The sequence below is a fragment of the Balaenoptera physalus genome, assembly GCF_965194825.1.
Source record: "Balaenoptera physalus genome assembly, chromosome: 4".
Lineage (NCBI taxonomy): Eukaryota > Metazoa > Chordata > Mammalia > Artiodactyla > Balaenopteridae > Balaenoptera > Balaenoptera physalus.
Genome location: NC_138891.1, coordinates 65,174,998 through 65,192,015, shown reverse-complemented (window position 1 = coordinate 65,192,015; position 17,018 = coordinate 65,174,998).

Below are 17,018 nucleotides of genomic sequence, written 5' to 3'. Positions count from 1 at the left end.
GACTAGAGGCAGATGCTGGGGCCAGTGAGCAGGCTGTTACTCAGAAACTGGAGGCGCTGCCACAAGCAATGGAATGAAGGGGCAGAGCTGATAGATAATACAAAGCAAAACTTGGTAAATTGGTTTCTGGTTTGGTCTGGAAATTTGGGGAGGAGGAAGGAGGCTGAAAGTAAATAACACCAATTATCAACCCGCTGAATGTGGAGAATGACATTTACATTGAAAAAGTTAGGAAAATCTGTGTTATTCAGTTTTTGAGGTAGAGGTGGGAGGAAGATAAGTTTGAGAGTAAGATCTATTTATATATTTAAAAGTCACACCTTATATATGCTTGGAGCACTGTGTAAATGCATGTGATTCCATCAGCAGCAGGATGCCTTTCTGACCAAACTAAATTCAGTATATGATTTCACACTCCAATCAAAATAGAGTTAGTCAATCAAATCAAATTACTTTTCTCTTTCTACTATTTCTTCTTTAGTTGGGGCTGCTTTCTGTTGGCTATTTTTGTCTAGTTCAAAGTGATTCACCCAGGGAGGCCAGTCCCTCCAATTGGACTGTGATTTATTAAATACGTTCATCCAAATGACTAACTCTGTGCTCATCTCCCAAACCCTCCAGTGTCCTAATCTAGCTCATGCACCCAGCCACTCCTAACCACTGCAGGCAGATGTTGCCACAGAGTTCCCATGTCATAGTTTTTTTGATTTATTCATTAATTGCTTCTGAGGGGTGAAAGTGAAAATTTATACCGTTTCATCTTTTATAGCTGGTTCTGAAAAGCATCATCGTTCCCTTCCATCCTCTTTCTTTTTTTTTTTTTTTTTCAGGTAGTGGACCAACCCCTCCCTGATCCCATGGCCCTCTCTGTGCCTCTGTTTCTTTTTTTTTTTTTATTTAATTTATTTATTTATTTTTGGCTGTGTTGGGTCTTCGTTTCTGTGCGAGGGCTTTCTCTAGTTGCAGCAAGCGGGGGCCACTCTTCATAGTGGTGCACAGGCCTCTCACTATCGCGGCCTCTCTTGTTTCAGAGCACAGGCTCCAGACGCGCAGGCTCAGTAGTTGTGGCACACGCGCCCAGTTGCTCTGCGGCATGTGGGATCTTCCCAGACCAGGGCTCGAACCCGTGTCCCCTGCATTGGCAGGCAGATTCTCAACCACTGCACCACCAGGGAAGCCCCTCCATCCTCTTTCTTAAATTGAGATCTAAGATTTTTCACCCTGAAATTCATATCTTTTCTCATCATAAACTCATTTCTCCATTATATGAGGCCATGCAAGGTATCAGGGGATCTTGGCACATTTACTCGTATCTGATAAAAAAGAAGGGAAGGCAGTTGGCCTCCATGGAGTCCTATGGCACTGTGCTAAGAAATCTGTATTCATTATGTTTAATGCTATTCTGCAAGGTGATACCACTATTCCCATTTTCCAGCTGAGGAAACTTGGACTCAGAGAGATGAAGTAAGAATAAGTAATGTGCTCAAGGCCACAAATCTAGGAAATGCAGACCCAGGTTTGTTGAACTCCTGGGTTATACTCTTTTCTATTTTCTGACAAATCTGTATTTCTAGGTATAGAATACTGTTGGTATGTTGTTCTCCACATCAGAAACCAGTGGTGCAGAGGAACAGTCGAGAAGTGCTTTACACCTCACAGGCCCTGGTGTATAGGTCTCCTGACACTCCCAACCCATACACACCCTTGAATGAACAAGGCTCATGGGTTTGGAAGAGATTTGGGGGAAATGAAATGGCATGCTCCTAATTATTTTGAACTAAGGAATCCATTAGCTATAATTTTTATTGAAATTGAAAATACAAGAAATAATCTTATAGCATGAAGAAACTCCTTTAAATTAGACCCAATTTAGAAGTTTTGAGGTTTTGATTTCAGCAGTTCCTCCCTGCAGTGCCAACATGTCAGGTACACTTAGTAAACCCGAGTCTTTTCTCTTCTCTGCCCTTTCACATTAGCTGTGTGAGCACCATTGTGAGCTGAGCTCTCCTGTCTCTGAGCTGCACAGTGTCAGTGCTTTCTCAAAAGTCTTCCCATTTCATCTAGGCTTTCAAATGTAGTGCTGTAAAGTTGATTATCTTATTCTCCTATCATTTAATAAAACCTCTTGCGTTTATAGTGATGCCCCCATTTTTATTCCTAATATTGGTGGTTCCTCCTCCTTTTCCTCCTTCACCTCCTCTTCCCCCTCCTCCTCTCTCTCTCTCCCAAAGAATTGTCTATTTTATTGATTTTTGTCAACAACAGCAAAAAGAGCTTTTGATTTTACTTACTGTCCAGTTGTTTTGTTTTGTTGTGGGCTCTAGCCTTCATCTTTAGTGCTGCCCTTTTCAGTTTTATTTAGCTTTCTTTTGTTCCTTTTCCAGCTTCCTGAGTTGGAAGTTTGATTTATTTATTTTCATCTTCCTTGTTTTCTAAGAAATTTATTTAAGGCTACAAGCGTCCTGTAATCAAACTGCACATTTACTAGATTGATAGTAACTCTTCCATATTTTCACTTTCTTCTTAAACAAGAAGTTACTTAAGAATATATGGGGTTTTTAAAAAATTACCATATTGTTGCAGATTGACTTCCCGGGGAAGCAGATTCTGAGATGGAGATTGCAATGCAGGAGTGTTATTAGTTTTAAAGGGAATGCTTTTGGGATCACTACTTGTGGAAGGGATGGGACAGAGCAGGATGTGGCAAAGAATTTGGACTGGGATGGCCCTGCTGAGTTGTTTCCCATTGGGTTGAGGGGACCAGGCCTTTATGCCCCTTCCCATTTGTATCATTCAGTAATTGTATGTGGGTTGCCCAGGAAGGGGGCATGACCTTGGGCAAGGCAGATCTTTCCAGCTAAGGCAGTTCCTGAAAAGGGCTGACAGCTGAGAGCTGTCTTCCAGCAGCACTCCCAAGTAGCTGGGGAAGTAAATCCTTTCCAAAAGGGGATCTGGTTGGCACAGTTCAGCACATACTACAAATATTTACAGTTTAATATTTTAACTAACTTTTGGCTGTTGACATTTAATCTGTATAAGACATTTCCCCATAGTATTTAATTAGATGCATGTACCAAAATGTATTTAACAGTCCCATCTTGTGAGACATTTAAATTGTTTGGAATTTTTTGCTATTATAAACATACTGCCAAAAATATCCTCAGAGCTGAAATCTTGTAGAAGTACTAACAGTAGTCTCAGAGGTAGTGCTGTTATTTTTGTCCATAGTTACTTTCTTTTTTTAAAATATATATCTATATCTATATTTTATTCCTCCTCACCTGTTTGTACTGTATACACTATTCTACAACTTTAACTTCTCTCTTTGTAATAAATTCTGATAAGTTGTCCATAACGGCTCATGAGAAACATCCTCACTTTTTAATTTTGTTTTTTCTTTAAGTTTGAGATATAATTGACATACAGCAATGTATAAGTTTAAGGTGGATAGCATAATGAATTGACTTACATACATCATGAAATGATTATCACAATAAGTTTCATGAATATCCATCATCTCATAGAGATACAAAATTAAAGAAATAGAAAAATTTTTTTTCTTGTGATGAGAACTCTTAGGATTTACTCTCTTAACAGCTTTCATACATAACATAAGCAGTGTTCATTATATTTATCAAGTTGTACATTACAACCCTAGTACTTACTTATCTTATAACCGGAAGTTTCTACCTTTTGACCACCTTCATCCAGTTCCCCCTCCCCCCACCCCCATCGCTGGTAGCCACAAATCTGATCTCTCTTTCTGTGAGTTTGTTTGTTTGTTTTTGAGGTATAATGGACCTGCAACACTATGTTAGTTTCTATTATGCAACATAGTGATTTGGTATTTCTATACATTTCAAAATGATCACCACAGTAAGTCTAGTTATGATATGTCACTATATAGAGATATTACAGGGACTTCCCTGGTGGCGCAGTGGTTAAGAATCCGCCTGCCAATGCAGGGGACATGGGTTCGAGCCCTGGTCCAGGAAGATCCCACATGCCGCGGAGCAACTAAGCCTGTGCATCACAACTACTGAGCCTGCGCTCTAGAGCCCAAGAGCCGCAACTACTGAGCCCGTGTGCCACAACTACTGAAGGCCGTGGGCCTAGAGCCCATGCGCCTAGAGCCCATGCCCTGCAATGAGAAGCCTGCACACCACAACAAAGAGTAGCCCCCGCTCACTGCAACCAGAAAAAGCCCATGCACAGCAAAAAAGACCCAACACAACCATAAATAAATAAATAAATAAATAAATAAAATTTCTTTTAAAAAAAGATATTACATAGTTATTGACTGTATTCCCCACACTGTACATAGCAATATATATATGATTATTTTGTGTAGCTGATCTCTTAAGTTCAAATGCATTTTAACAAACCTATGTTTTTACTCACTACCACTATGTTTACTGTTTTTGACATCATATTTTACATATTTTTGTTTTGTGTATCACTTAACTACTTATTGCAGATATAGATGACTTTACTACTTTTGTCTTTTAACATTTCTGCTAGCTCTCTACATGGTTAATTTACTGCCTTTACTGTATATTTGCCTTTACTGATGAGTTTTTCTTTTCATAATCTTCATGTTTCTAGTTGTGGCCTTTTCCTTTTTATTTAAAGAAGTCTCTTTAACATTTCTTGTAAAGTTGGTTTAGTGGTGCTGAACTCTTTTAGCTTTTGCTTGTCTGTAAAACTTTAGATCTCCCTATCAATTCTGAATGAAAGCCTTGCCAGGTAGAGTATTCTTGATTTTAGGTTTTTACCTTTCACCACTTTAAATATATCATACCACTCCCTTCTGCCTGCAGAGTTTCTGCTAAGAAGTCAACTGATAGCCTTATGGAAGTTCTTTTGTATGTAACTCATTGCTTTCTCCTTGTTGCTTTTAATAGTCTCTCTTTATCTTTAATTTTTGCCATTTTAGTTGCAGTGTCTTAGTGTGGTCCTCTTTGGGTTGATCCTTTTTGGGACTCTCTGTGCTGCCTGGACTTGGATGTCTGTTTCCCTTCCCAAGTTAGGAAGTTTTCAGCTGTTATGCCTTCAGTTATGTTCTCTGCCCCTTTCTGTCTCTCTTCTCCTTCTGGGACCCTTATAATGTGAATGTTAGTACATCTGATGTTGTCCAAAATCTCTTAAACTGTCCTCATTTCTTTTTATTCTTCTTTCTGTTCAGCTTCAGTGATTTCCACTAACCTGTCTCTTCTAATCTACTATTGATTCCTTCTGTGTATTTTTCATTTCAGTTATTGTGTTCTTCACCTCTGTTTGGCTCTTCTTTATATTTTCTAACTCTTTTTATTAAAAACTTCCCACTCTGTTCATCCATTCTTCCCCCAAATTCTTTGAACATCTTTACGCCCTTTACCTTGAACTCTCTATTGGGTAGATTGCCTTTCTCCACTTCACTTAGTTCTTCTTCTGGGGTTTTAACTTGTTCCTTTGTTTTGAACATACTCCTCTGTTGCCTCGTTTTGCCTAATTTGCTGTTTTTATTTCTATGAATCTGGTATTTGTTATGTTTCCCGACCTTGGAGAAGTGGTCTTTTGTGGGAGACATCCTGTGTGTCCTAGCAGCTCACTCCCCTCTGGTCACCAGAACTATATGCTCTAGGGGTGCCCCCTATGTGGGCTGCGTGGGTCCTTCCACTGTGGTGGGCTGACTAACAGGTGGTCCGGTCAGCATGGCCGGCTCCCCATCCAGCTGCTTGCCAGGCCCTGCCTTGTGCAGAGGCTGCTGTTCACTGATGGGTGTGGCCGGGTCATGAGGCTGCTGGCTTGGAGCCCTGGGGTTTCCCAGGGCTAGTGCTGGCCTACTGTTGGGTGGAGCTGAGTTCTGGAATAGGTAATTGTGGGTCCCAGATCTAGTGTTGGCCTGCTGGTGGGCAGGGCCAGTTCTTGACACGGCTGACCGTGGGGTCTGAGGTGTCCCGAATCTGGTGTCAACCCACTGATGGATGGGGCCGGTTCCCAGGGTGGCTGGCTGAGAGACCCAAGGTGTCCCAGAGCTAGTGGTGGCTTATTCTGCCCGTGGGTGGGCAGGGCCGGGGCCCAGTGGGCCCAGTGCTGGCCTGCTGATGGGTGGGCTGTGTCCTGGTATGGCAGGCTGCAGGGCTGCAGTGCTCCTGGGGCTGGTGCCTGCCCACTGGTGGGTGAGGCAAGGTCCTGGGGCTAGTGCCAGCCCACTGGTAGGTAGAGCTGGGTCCTTGGGCTAGTGCTGGCCCTCTGGTGTTTAGGGCCAGGTCCTGGGCCCTCTAGTGGACAGAGGCAGTCCTGGGACAGCTGTGGGCTCAGGGGGTCTTAAGGCAGCAGGCCTGCTCATGATTGGGGCTGTATCTCTCCCCAGCTGGCTGCATCTCAGTACTGGGACTGAAAAGCTGGTGGGTGGGACTGGGTCCCGGCACTAATAAGATAGAGGGAGGATTCCAGAATGGCCCTTGCCAGCGCCAGTGTCCATGTGGTAGAACAAGCCCCCCAGAATGGCACCCACCAGTGTCTATGTCCCTAGGGTGAGCCCCAGTTGCCTCCTGCCTCTCCGGGAGGCTCTCCAAGATCAGTAAGTGGGTTTTACCCAGGCTTCTTTCAAATTACTGCTTCTGCCCTGGGTTGCAGGGCAGGTGAGATTTTTGTGTGCACCCTTTAAGAGTGGAGTCTCTATTTCCCACAGTCCTCTGGATCTCCCAAAAGTAAGCCCCGACACCTTCAAAGCCAAACGTTCTGGGGGCTCATATTCTCAGTGCAGGACCCCCCCAGGCTGGAGAACCTGATGTGGGGCTCGGACTACTCGCTCCCTGGGGAGAACCTCTGCGATTGTAATTATCCTCTCGTTCATGGGTCACACACTGAAGGGTATGAGTCTTGACCATACCGCATCTCTGTCCCTCCTACCTGTCTCACTGTGGTTCCCTCTCCATATATTTAGTTGTAGAAGATGTTTTCTGCTAGCCTTCCGGTTTTTCTCATCAATAGTTGCTCGGTAAATAGCTGTAATTTTCGTGTGCCCAGGGGAGGAGATGAGTTCAGGGTCTTCCTACTCCACCGTCTTGACCACTACCTCAAAAATCCATAGTTACTTTCTTAAGATAAACTTACAGAAGTAAAATTACACAGAAATGTACATTTCGAGGCTATTGATATATAGTGATATTTTGGCTAATTTACTTCAATACCAGCAGTGTAGGAGAGTTTCTATTTCATTGCTTTCTTAGCAACAAGGATGTTCCCTATTTTAAAATTGTTAACAATTTGATAAGGTGGCAATAATGCCTTATTATTGTTTCTATCCAATGAAGTATGATTTAAATGAGTATAAAAACAAATGGCATTTCCCAGCCTAAAATAATGGTACCAGATACTGTGTGGCAAGAGCGAAGATTTAGATTTTGTGCTTTTACTCAAATCAGAATATTTTAAAATTATTACAAATATGTTTGTATTTTCTTGATGATTATCTAATGCCAAGTGCTGTCATATGATTTCATTGCCCCTTTTATCTTTGTGTCACATGGCATAATGGTGAAGAACCACCCCCAGAGTCAGATTATCTGGATTTGAATCCTGTATTTTTCAGTTCATAGCTGCATGACCTAGGACAAGTTACTTTACTCTCTGTTCTTTAGTTTCCTCATCTTTAAAATGGGCATATTTGTATCTACCTCTTAGGGTTGTTAGGAGTAGTCAACCAGATAAGTCATGTAAGTTGCTTAGGACAGTCTGGCATGTTGTAAAGGTTAACCATTATTAATAAGGTGTTTTTCAAATTGGGGGCTAGACACCTCTGAGGTGGAGGGGGCCATCCAGGGACATATTGTCAGGGGTCAGAATAAGGGGTAGCCATGTCTGGGTGCTGTTGTCCATGGTGCTGAATCATAGTTATGTAATTCCCCAAAGGACATTGCTGCTCTATAGAGTTGGTGGAAGAAGAGGCACATGACTGCCCAGAGTCTTCTATAAACTAAATCCTGGGTTCCTGAAATGAGCCAGAAAATTGATCCTCAGGCAGTCTGTAATCTAGAGATAGTATTAATAATTTTCCCAGGTCTGAAAGTCAGCACAGATGCCAAGGGCAAGTATGGGCTTTGCATCAGGCAGACATGGGTTTGAATAATGGCTTAGCTGCCTGCAAGGAGTCTGATCCTAGATACAGTGGCATGATAATTCCTTGAAAGATTATTTTGAGGATTATATTAATGTGGAGAAGGCAGTAGATTCTCAATAAATAGCAGCTATTCTTCAGATTGTTATGGGAATCAGGAAGTGGGGAGAAGGAAAAGGAAAGGAGAATTAGAGAATGGAGATGGAAGGGTAGAAGAGGAGGGAGGGGAGGGAGAACACAAGAGGTTCTTCAAGTGGAGAATGCTCACGGGCCAGCTCACCACAAGCTCCTTCTGGCCCACAGGAACTTTCCAAGCTTAATGCGGTTTCACACACTTCCAAACTTGAGTGTGGTCTCTGTGGTGTGTCTTTGTTGTGGTTATTGTTAACACACACACAAGCACACACCACGCCACTGCCACCACAATACCTGATATTTTTATAGTGCTGTCTTTTTCTAGTTCTGCCTGGGCCCCATACTCGTATCTTGAGGTGTCTCTTCTGTGACTGTTCCATTCCTGACACAGGGATGCTCTGTGGCATGAATAGGGCTGTCATTTTCTCACCCCCTCAGGCTTTTCTGTTTGTTGGGTTTTGCCCTTCACTTTATGGTGGGAAACTCCTATTATCTGCTCTGTGCCCTCTCAAGATTATATATTTGGCACAAAATGTGATAGGAAGAGTATGAAACATAGATCCAGATTGTAAAGAAAGGAAAATTCCCCAGGGAATATAAATCATAACATGAGAATTTTAGGAGCTCGGCTGGATGACAGACATCTGACAGTCATGGGGCTCTGGCTTCCCTGTAATGTTTTCCTGCCTTGGGAAAGTGGAACTGACTTAAGAGATCCAGAACCTGTCTGCTTTAGGGCCCCCTTAAGGAGAAGGAATAGCTCCAGATAGTCCAAGCTTCTCTTCTTCTTTCTGTCCCTTACATTAATGTAAAGCAGTGCTTATAAACACTGGAATGCATCAGAATCCCCAGGGCTCTATAAAACGCAAATTGCTGGACCACCCTGAATTTCTATAGATCTGGGGTGGGTTCTGAGAATTTGCTATTCTTACATGGTCCCAGTTGATGCCAGTACTGCTGGTGTGAGGACCACACTTTAAGAACCACTGATAGGAAATTTTACTTGCTATGATACTCATAAAACATTATACAAATAATTCCCATAGCAACCCTGTGAAACATGTACTACTACTATTATTATACCCATTTAGAGATGAAGAACACTGGTTTAATGTCACATACTAGTAAGTGGTAGAGCCAAGATGTGAATTCAGTTCTAATTCCAGTGCCAGACTTGTGCTTGGTGCTTTGGGAAGAAGGCTCCCTGACATTGGATGTGAGTCATTTTCCCCAGGCATTAGTGTTGTGAAGGAGGCCTCCTCTCATGCTCTTATCCCTACATCAGCCCCTCAGCTCTGGAGTCCAGAATCGGACCTTGGTCCTGATGTTTATAGCCCCACTTCTTTAGCATTTCCACTGCAGCGTGCCCCTAATGGCAGAGCCAAGTGAACACTCTCCCACATTTTTGAGAGCAAAGGTGGCCCCAGGGCAAGAAATTTATTTTTTTCCGAAGTCTCATATTTTACCTCAAGCTTCCTGAATATTTTGCATTCTATGCCATTCTCTGTTCATGTTTAATATAATGTAGATGTTTTTCCCCTCAAATAATATTGGCTTTCCAGGTGCATGCCATGGTTTTTCCTCTGGCTTCTAATTTACCTTCCAGTTTGAGGATGAGGATTTAGGCTCTCCATAGTTGGTTTATTGATGGTATCAGCACTTAGCACAGGACCTGGCACTTAGGTACTCAATAAGTATTCATCCAGAGGTGTTATGGTGAAAGAAAGACCATGGGCTTTGGAACTAAACAGACTTGAGTTCAAATACCAGTTCTGTCACTTACTGATGGATGAACTTAAGAGCATCACTCTGGGGCTGTTTTTACAGCTGTAAAATGGGCATCAAAATACCTTCCTCTCAGGGGTTGGTGACTATTACAGATGCAGTGTGCAAAGCACCAGATGTGTGATAGTCTATAAATGAAGTTTGCTGCTATAGCTTCTATTTTAATGACTTGTAGAACAGGTGGATAAATAAATGAATGAGCCCACTTGAGCTGTGATGGCCCTGGGATTTAAACACTCCCCAGTCTGACATTGCCTGCCTGTACCAAAGGCAGCCCCTCAAGTAGCAGGTCTCAGCTTCTCCCAGGAGACTGCATGCCTCTCCTGGCTACCGGTCCCCTGCACCTGGGCAGCTCTGTTCAGCCTGACATTTTCACACCTCCGCCAGAGCAGGGCTTCTCATGTTCACTCTGAGGCCACTAATGAGATGCAGAATCCTCAAATGCAAGTCCTCTCTGAATTCTTATGGGTAGCACACAAATCCAAGGCTTTTATTTTTATGTTTATGTAAAGACTTATATACTGGTAATTTACTAAATGAGTTATTAGGGATTACTCATATTTGCTATTCATGAAATCAAATTAGATCTTTACCAAGTTCTCCAGGGGCTCTAGTTGGGTTATCTGTGAAGTCAAGCTGCTTCTAAATGTTCAGCAACTACTGGCTCCTCTCTCAGCCAGATGGTTCGAGAATCCTGTGACCTGGGGGAAGGTCACGCTGTTATCATTGCAACGTCAGACTTGTTTTGAGTTGGTTGTGGTGTTCAGCTACTGCTCTTCTTGCTTTTTAATTAGAAATGGTAGTTCATTTAACTTCATCATTATCGCATTAGTCTGTGGAGGATAATTGGTTAACCTGACAGCATGCAGTGATACGTATTTGCATCAAAGGTATTTTAGGCCTATAATTTTCCAGTTACTAGATTTTAAGACATGAGCAAGCTGCAGTTCAAGCATGAATCATGCATACTCTCTTGCTAAACAGATACATATGTAGTCTGAACCCAAACATGCTTCTTCAGTTGTTTTGGTTATTTACGACTGCATAACTATCGTAAAGCGTAGTGGCTCAACCGTTACTTTATTATTCTGCATGATTCTGTGCATCCAGAACTTGGGCAGGGCTCAGCGGGGACAGCTTATCTCCACTCCACATCATGTCTACTGAAGCTGTAAAGTGCAAAGTGGCTTCATGTCCGGCATCACAGCTAGGGTGGCTTACATGACTGCCTGCTGGCTGGATGGCTTGACTGGAATCTTACCACAGGGGCTTCAGGTGTCATCATCAGCTGGTTCTCCTCCCTCTGGCCACATGGTTTCTCTGTGATCTCTCCAGCAAGGTGGCTGAACTCCTGACATGGCAGTCCAGTGCTTCCAAGAGCACAAAAGTGGAAGCTGTCAGGCCTTCAGGCTTAGGCCTAACACTGCCACAACGTCACTTCTACTGTAAGTTAAAGCAAGTCACAGGCATAGCCCAGACTCAAGAGGTAGAGAATAAAAAGGACATGAATATCAGGAGGCATGAACCACCAATGTTATAGACTATGACAAAAGTGACAGTTCCTTGATGAATTCAAGCAAGTTAACCCCTAACATACTGTAAGTTAAGCCTAATAAAGTGACTATTATAAGTTTATAGATTATAGTTTATAGTTATAAATTTATGGGTAATTATTTTAATATTAAAATATATACACCAATTCATGTTTTTTATTGTAAGTGAGGCAGAACTAATATTATCATCAATTTTACGTCAACTAGTGTCTTCTGTTCCTCTCCAGTTCTTTGTTAGCACCCAGTTCTTTTTCTATTGGGAAGTGCAAACAGGTGTGGTAGGACTTTTGCTCCATGCAAATAGTCTCAGTCAAAAAAAGTTGAGAATCACTTCTCTAGTGGTCAAGAAGTGAACCCTTAGAAGTCCTCTAATAACTAGAGCTACAAAGTGGGCAGAACACTGTTTCCACCCTGAAGGAGCTCAGTCTCGCAGGAAAGAGTGGGCAAGTACACTGCAGTGTGGTGAGTGCCGCAATGGAGAAAAGCCCAAGGAGCTATTAGATAGCAGAGAAGATATGTCCAGCCCCGTCCAAGCAATTAAAGGGAGCTTCTTAGAGTAGATGATACTTGAACTGAACTCCAAAGCCTGAATAGGAGTTGCAGAGTTGAAGAAGGATCAGCAAGAGCAAAAGCCCAGAGATGGTACAGTTATCAAGATGTGACTTGTCACAAGTCTGGGAAGAGAGAGGGGTTTGTGTCTTTCTAGTTTTTAGTGATTCTTCCCTTTAAAAAATATACTCATTACGGTCTGTTATAAATCATCAGACGCATATAAACAAGCTCCCCCAATCTGATGTTATATTTGTAAATTAATATTTTTATGAGAGCAAAGAGGAGATGAAGAGGTGTTTGTTCCTGGATAATTGGCGATGGCTGATTCATTGGAATGAATAGAGAGACCTGGGGTGCAATTCAATACCTATTGAATTTGCCATCTTCCTTCTGACTTGTGATTTCCATGCCAGCATCTGTACAGAACAAACAGGATTTGATCCAGTATATGAAATTGCAGAGCTAGAAAATGTGTTCAAAACCATGACTCCCACCCCCTCGTTTTTAGACAAGGAAACTGAGGCCAGGGGAGCTGAAGCAAGTGCTAAGAGTGGCATAGCTGTAGGGATGTACCACACTCTTCTCCCACCCAAGCCTGACAATATCCAATCTGAGTGTTATTTAGAAGATCCGATTACATTTTTTTCTGTCAGCAAAGATGTTCAGGGTGGTAATAAGAAGATTGTTGGCACTGCAAAGAGCCTCCAAGAGGGAAGTGATAAGATAGGCTGCTGAAAGAGAAATGCCAAGAGATGTCAGCTGGAGCAAGCCCTCTTGTGCAGTAGCCATCACCTCTATCAAAGGATGGAAAACCAGAGGGAACTGTCAGGTGGGAGCATGGTCAGCAGTTACCATCTGGAGAGTCAGGCAGTGTTTCCTGTTGGAAATTAAGAATGGTGCAGTTTCACTAAGCTATTTACAAAAACAAGTGGCAGATCCGATTTGGCCTATAGGCAATAGGCCCCTGGTTTAAATAATAGCCTGGGGATGATTATAGTATATACTCCCAAACAGCAAAGCAATTTTTTTAAGCCCAAGTTTTCTACATGTTGTCAGCCTATATATAGTTAACAAATAAGAAGACATGCAAAATAATTATCCTTTGGCCTAAGAAGAGGCTTTCTCAAAGTACCCATAGTATCTGGTGTCATAGTAATTTGTAGCACTATTTGAAAATCTGCCAGTTTCCTTAAATAACAGAAGTAGGTTTATATGTCTTACCTCCATTTAAGTTGCTGTAATAGAAAACAAAATACCTGTTATGTGCCTTCCATAAATGCATCTAGTAAATGGAGAAATAAACTGGGATAAAAGCTGTTTTGAGTTATATTTGAAAAGGAAAAAAATTTATATTAATATACTTGTTATTCAATCTTGAATGTGTAAATTAAAAAAAAACAAACCTTATGCCACACCTTCAAGTTAGGTAAAGGTTTATTAATACATTTCAGACAAACTTCAAAAATATGAATAAAAACACTAAATTATGTTCATTCTAAAAAAAAAAAAAAGAAAAGAATGGTGCAGTTTCACTAAAAATAGAACTACCATATGATCCAGCAATCCCACTCCTGGGCATATATGTGGAGAAAACCATAATTCGAAATGACACAGGCACCCCAATATTCATTGCAGTACTATTTACAATAGCCAGGACATGGAAGCAACCTAGATGGCCATCAACAGAGGAATGGATAAAGAAGATGTGGTACATACAATGGAATATTACTCAGCCATAAAAAAGAATGCAATAATGCCATTTGCAGCAACATGGATGGACCTAGAGATTATCATACTAACTGAAGTAAGTCAGACAAATAAAGACTGATATCACTTATATGTGGAATCTAAAATAAAATGGTACAAATGAACTTATTTACAAAGCAGAAACAGACTCACAGACTTTGAAAACAAACTTATGGTTACCGAAGGGGAAACATGGGGGAGGGATAAGTTATGAGTTTGGGATTAACAAATACACACTACTATATATGAAATAAATAATCAACAATGACCTACTGTATAGCACAGGGAACTTTACTCAATAGTCTGCAATAACCTATATGGGAAAAGAATCTGAAGAAGAATGGATATATGTATATGTATAAATGAATCACTTTGCTGTACACCTGAAACTAACACAACATTGTACATCAATATACTCTAATACAAAATAAAATTTTAAAAAAAGAATGGTGCAGTTTCTTCTTCCACTATGAAGCCAAGCACTGAGCTGCAATGGAACAGCAATGATAATAATAGGAGTATTTGTTTAGTTATTGCAACATATACCTCTTTACCTTGTTACTCCTTCTCAACTTCAGGAATCTTTCCACCTGCCCTGTGCCTGCTACAGACACATTAGCTAGCCCCATAGTTCCCTTTATATATCTGTACCACTCCTCTTACCAGCTGTGTGTTAATTATCTGTTCAGGTGTCTGTCTCCCACATGGGACTGTCAGCTACTACAACAGGAAAATATAGAGTGACATGTGCCTGTCCAAACACAATGACATGTGCCTGTGCACACACAATGTATGTGTTCTATGGGAACGCAGCTGGGAGAACGGCTTGGTTTGCTCAAAGAGTTCAAAAAAACTATAGTGACCTTTGTATCTGCAGCCAGACATATGAGTAGTGGTTTGTTATGGGAAGGAAGGAGTGAAGGGAATTCCAGGTAGATTAAAGGCATGGTGTGTTTGTCAGTCCCTTAACTAATGTTTATGAGGTCCTACCATGTGCCAGATACTTTGCTAGGTGCTAGGAGTACACAGTAGGTTGATTTGGCTGTAACGTGGAGCACGTGGAACAGGAGGTCATCGGAGTAAGGATGGGGAGGTGAGCTGTACCACAGATGAAGGATCTTCTGCAGCTGCCTAAAGAACCTGCCTTTAATCCTGGAAGCCAATGGAGGCCTCTGAAGGGTTTTAAGCAGGTAAATGCTGGAGTCAAATTTGGTTCTAAATGGGGAGGATATCTATGAACAGATATGGAGTGATTCATGGGATATTTTGTTAAGTGAAAAAAACAATGTGCAAAAGACAATCTACAATGTGCTACCTTTTGTAGGTAAAGAAGGGGAAATAAGAAAATGTCCATATATCTGCTCAATGATGTGAAAATAAACAAGAAGAAAAAACTAGAAAACATAAGGATGGGGTGGGGAAAAGATGATAAGGAGGGGGATGGGAACAGAGTAAAGGGAACGGGGGAAAGCAAGGCTTCTCTGAAGAAACCTTTTTATATAGTTCTGACTTTTGAAACCATACTAAAAAAGAATCAGTGGGAATGGAGGAAAACCCTACAGTGAAATACAAACAGGAATGAATGGGAGTGGGAAAGAACTAACCTAAGTAACTTCTGAAAATAGTCCTTTGAGGATATGCAGTTGGATGAAGACAAAGGAACTATAAATAAATCTTGAACTCTATTTTTCACAGAGATGTGGCTAGCACTTCAGAAACTACTTTCTGTATATTTTAGGGTTGAGAAAATAAGCACGTTGTAGATAATGGAAACAGAGTTTGTTGGAGAAGGGAGTTTAACAATATGGAACGACAGAGTGTTTGAGTATGAACTTGGGGTTTCTAACATGGATGCATGGATGGATGGATGGATGGATAGATGGATGGATGGACGGACGGAAAGATAGATAAATAGCCAGAGATGAGATATGTGTGTATACGTGCATATATTTCCTAGCTCTGCCCCTGACAGGGCCTAGAAGTAGTGACACCCCAGTAGCAATGAGCATACCTAGTACCCAAACCTTGGTTTCAAAAACCATTCCCCACTAGAAAGAATCAGGGATCTTTGGGAAAATGACTGATTTCAGGACAGTACTGAGGAAGAAAAAGATGATCCTGAAATATTTTGTAGTACCAGAAAATAAAGATGTGATCAGAGAATGATAGGAATATGTCTAAAGAACAAGGAATCACCTTGAATGAGCTTGCTCTGGCCAAATCTGGGACGATTTGAAAATCAAAACAAATAACGATGGTAATGGATTATAAGCCATTGAGTAAAGTAAGAATCCATGAATATAAGTAAATATATATTATATGTAAAAGTAATACACATTTATACTTATGTATTTATTATGTATATTTATATAAACATTTTATATATTTATAGTATATGCAGTATTTATAGTATAAAGAAAGTATAGTATAGTATAAAGAAATAAAGAAGGGAAAACTCTCCCTCACAGTAGAATCCCAACTAATATAGAAGGGAGGATGGAATTAGAAATTCATATCATAGTAATAATTAATCCAGGAAAGAATCCTCAGTGGGTGCTAAAACTAGTGGATAAAAGTTTGATGAGTAATTACAAAATTACAGCAACCTGAAGCAGGATGAGATCAAGTTCAGAAATCTATGTTACAGCACAAAGCACCCAAATGCTGTCAGCTGATTGTCATATTGCTAAGTGTTGTATTTGCAATAGGATGATAACAATAATTATTTATTGAGTGTCCATTGTGTGATAAGCATTATGCTAGGTGGGGTTTGGGGAGTTTTTTGTTTGTTTTTTGCATATATTAACTCACTCAATCCTAATACTAACTCAGATTTTTTTATTAGTTATTCCCATCTTTAAGATGAGGAAACCAAGATTCAGGAAATGAAAAAATTGTTTAAAGTCAAATAGTTATAAGAGGCAGAGTCAGGACTCAAATCCCCTGCCTTCTGACTTCAAGTTCTGTGGTGTTCTATCACGTTGTGTGTCTCTGGGTCCTCTTAGAGTTCTGAGCTTCTGAAAGTGTGCAGAATGATAAGATCAGAGAGGCATTTTTAAACAAAAGCATTGGGGGGTTCCTTCTTTATCCTCACCATATTTACTAAGCATCTTGCCTCATATTTCTTGTCTAAAAATAGGGAA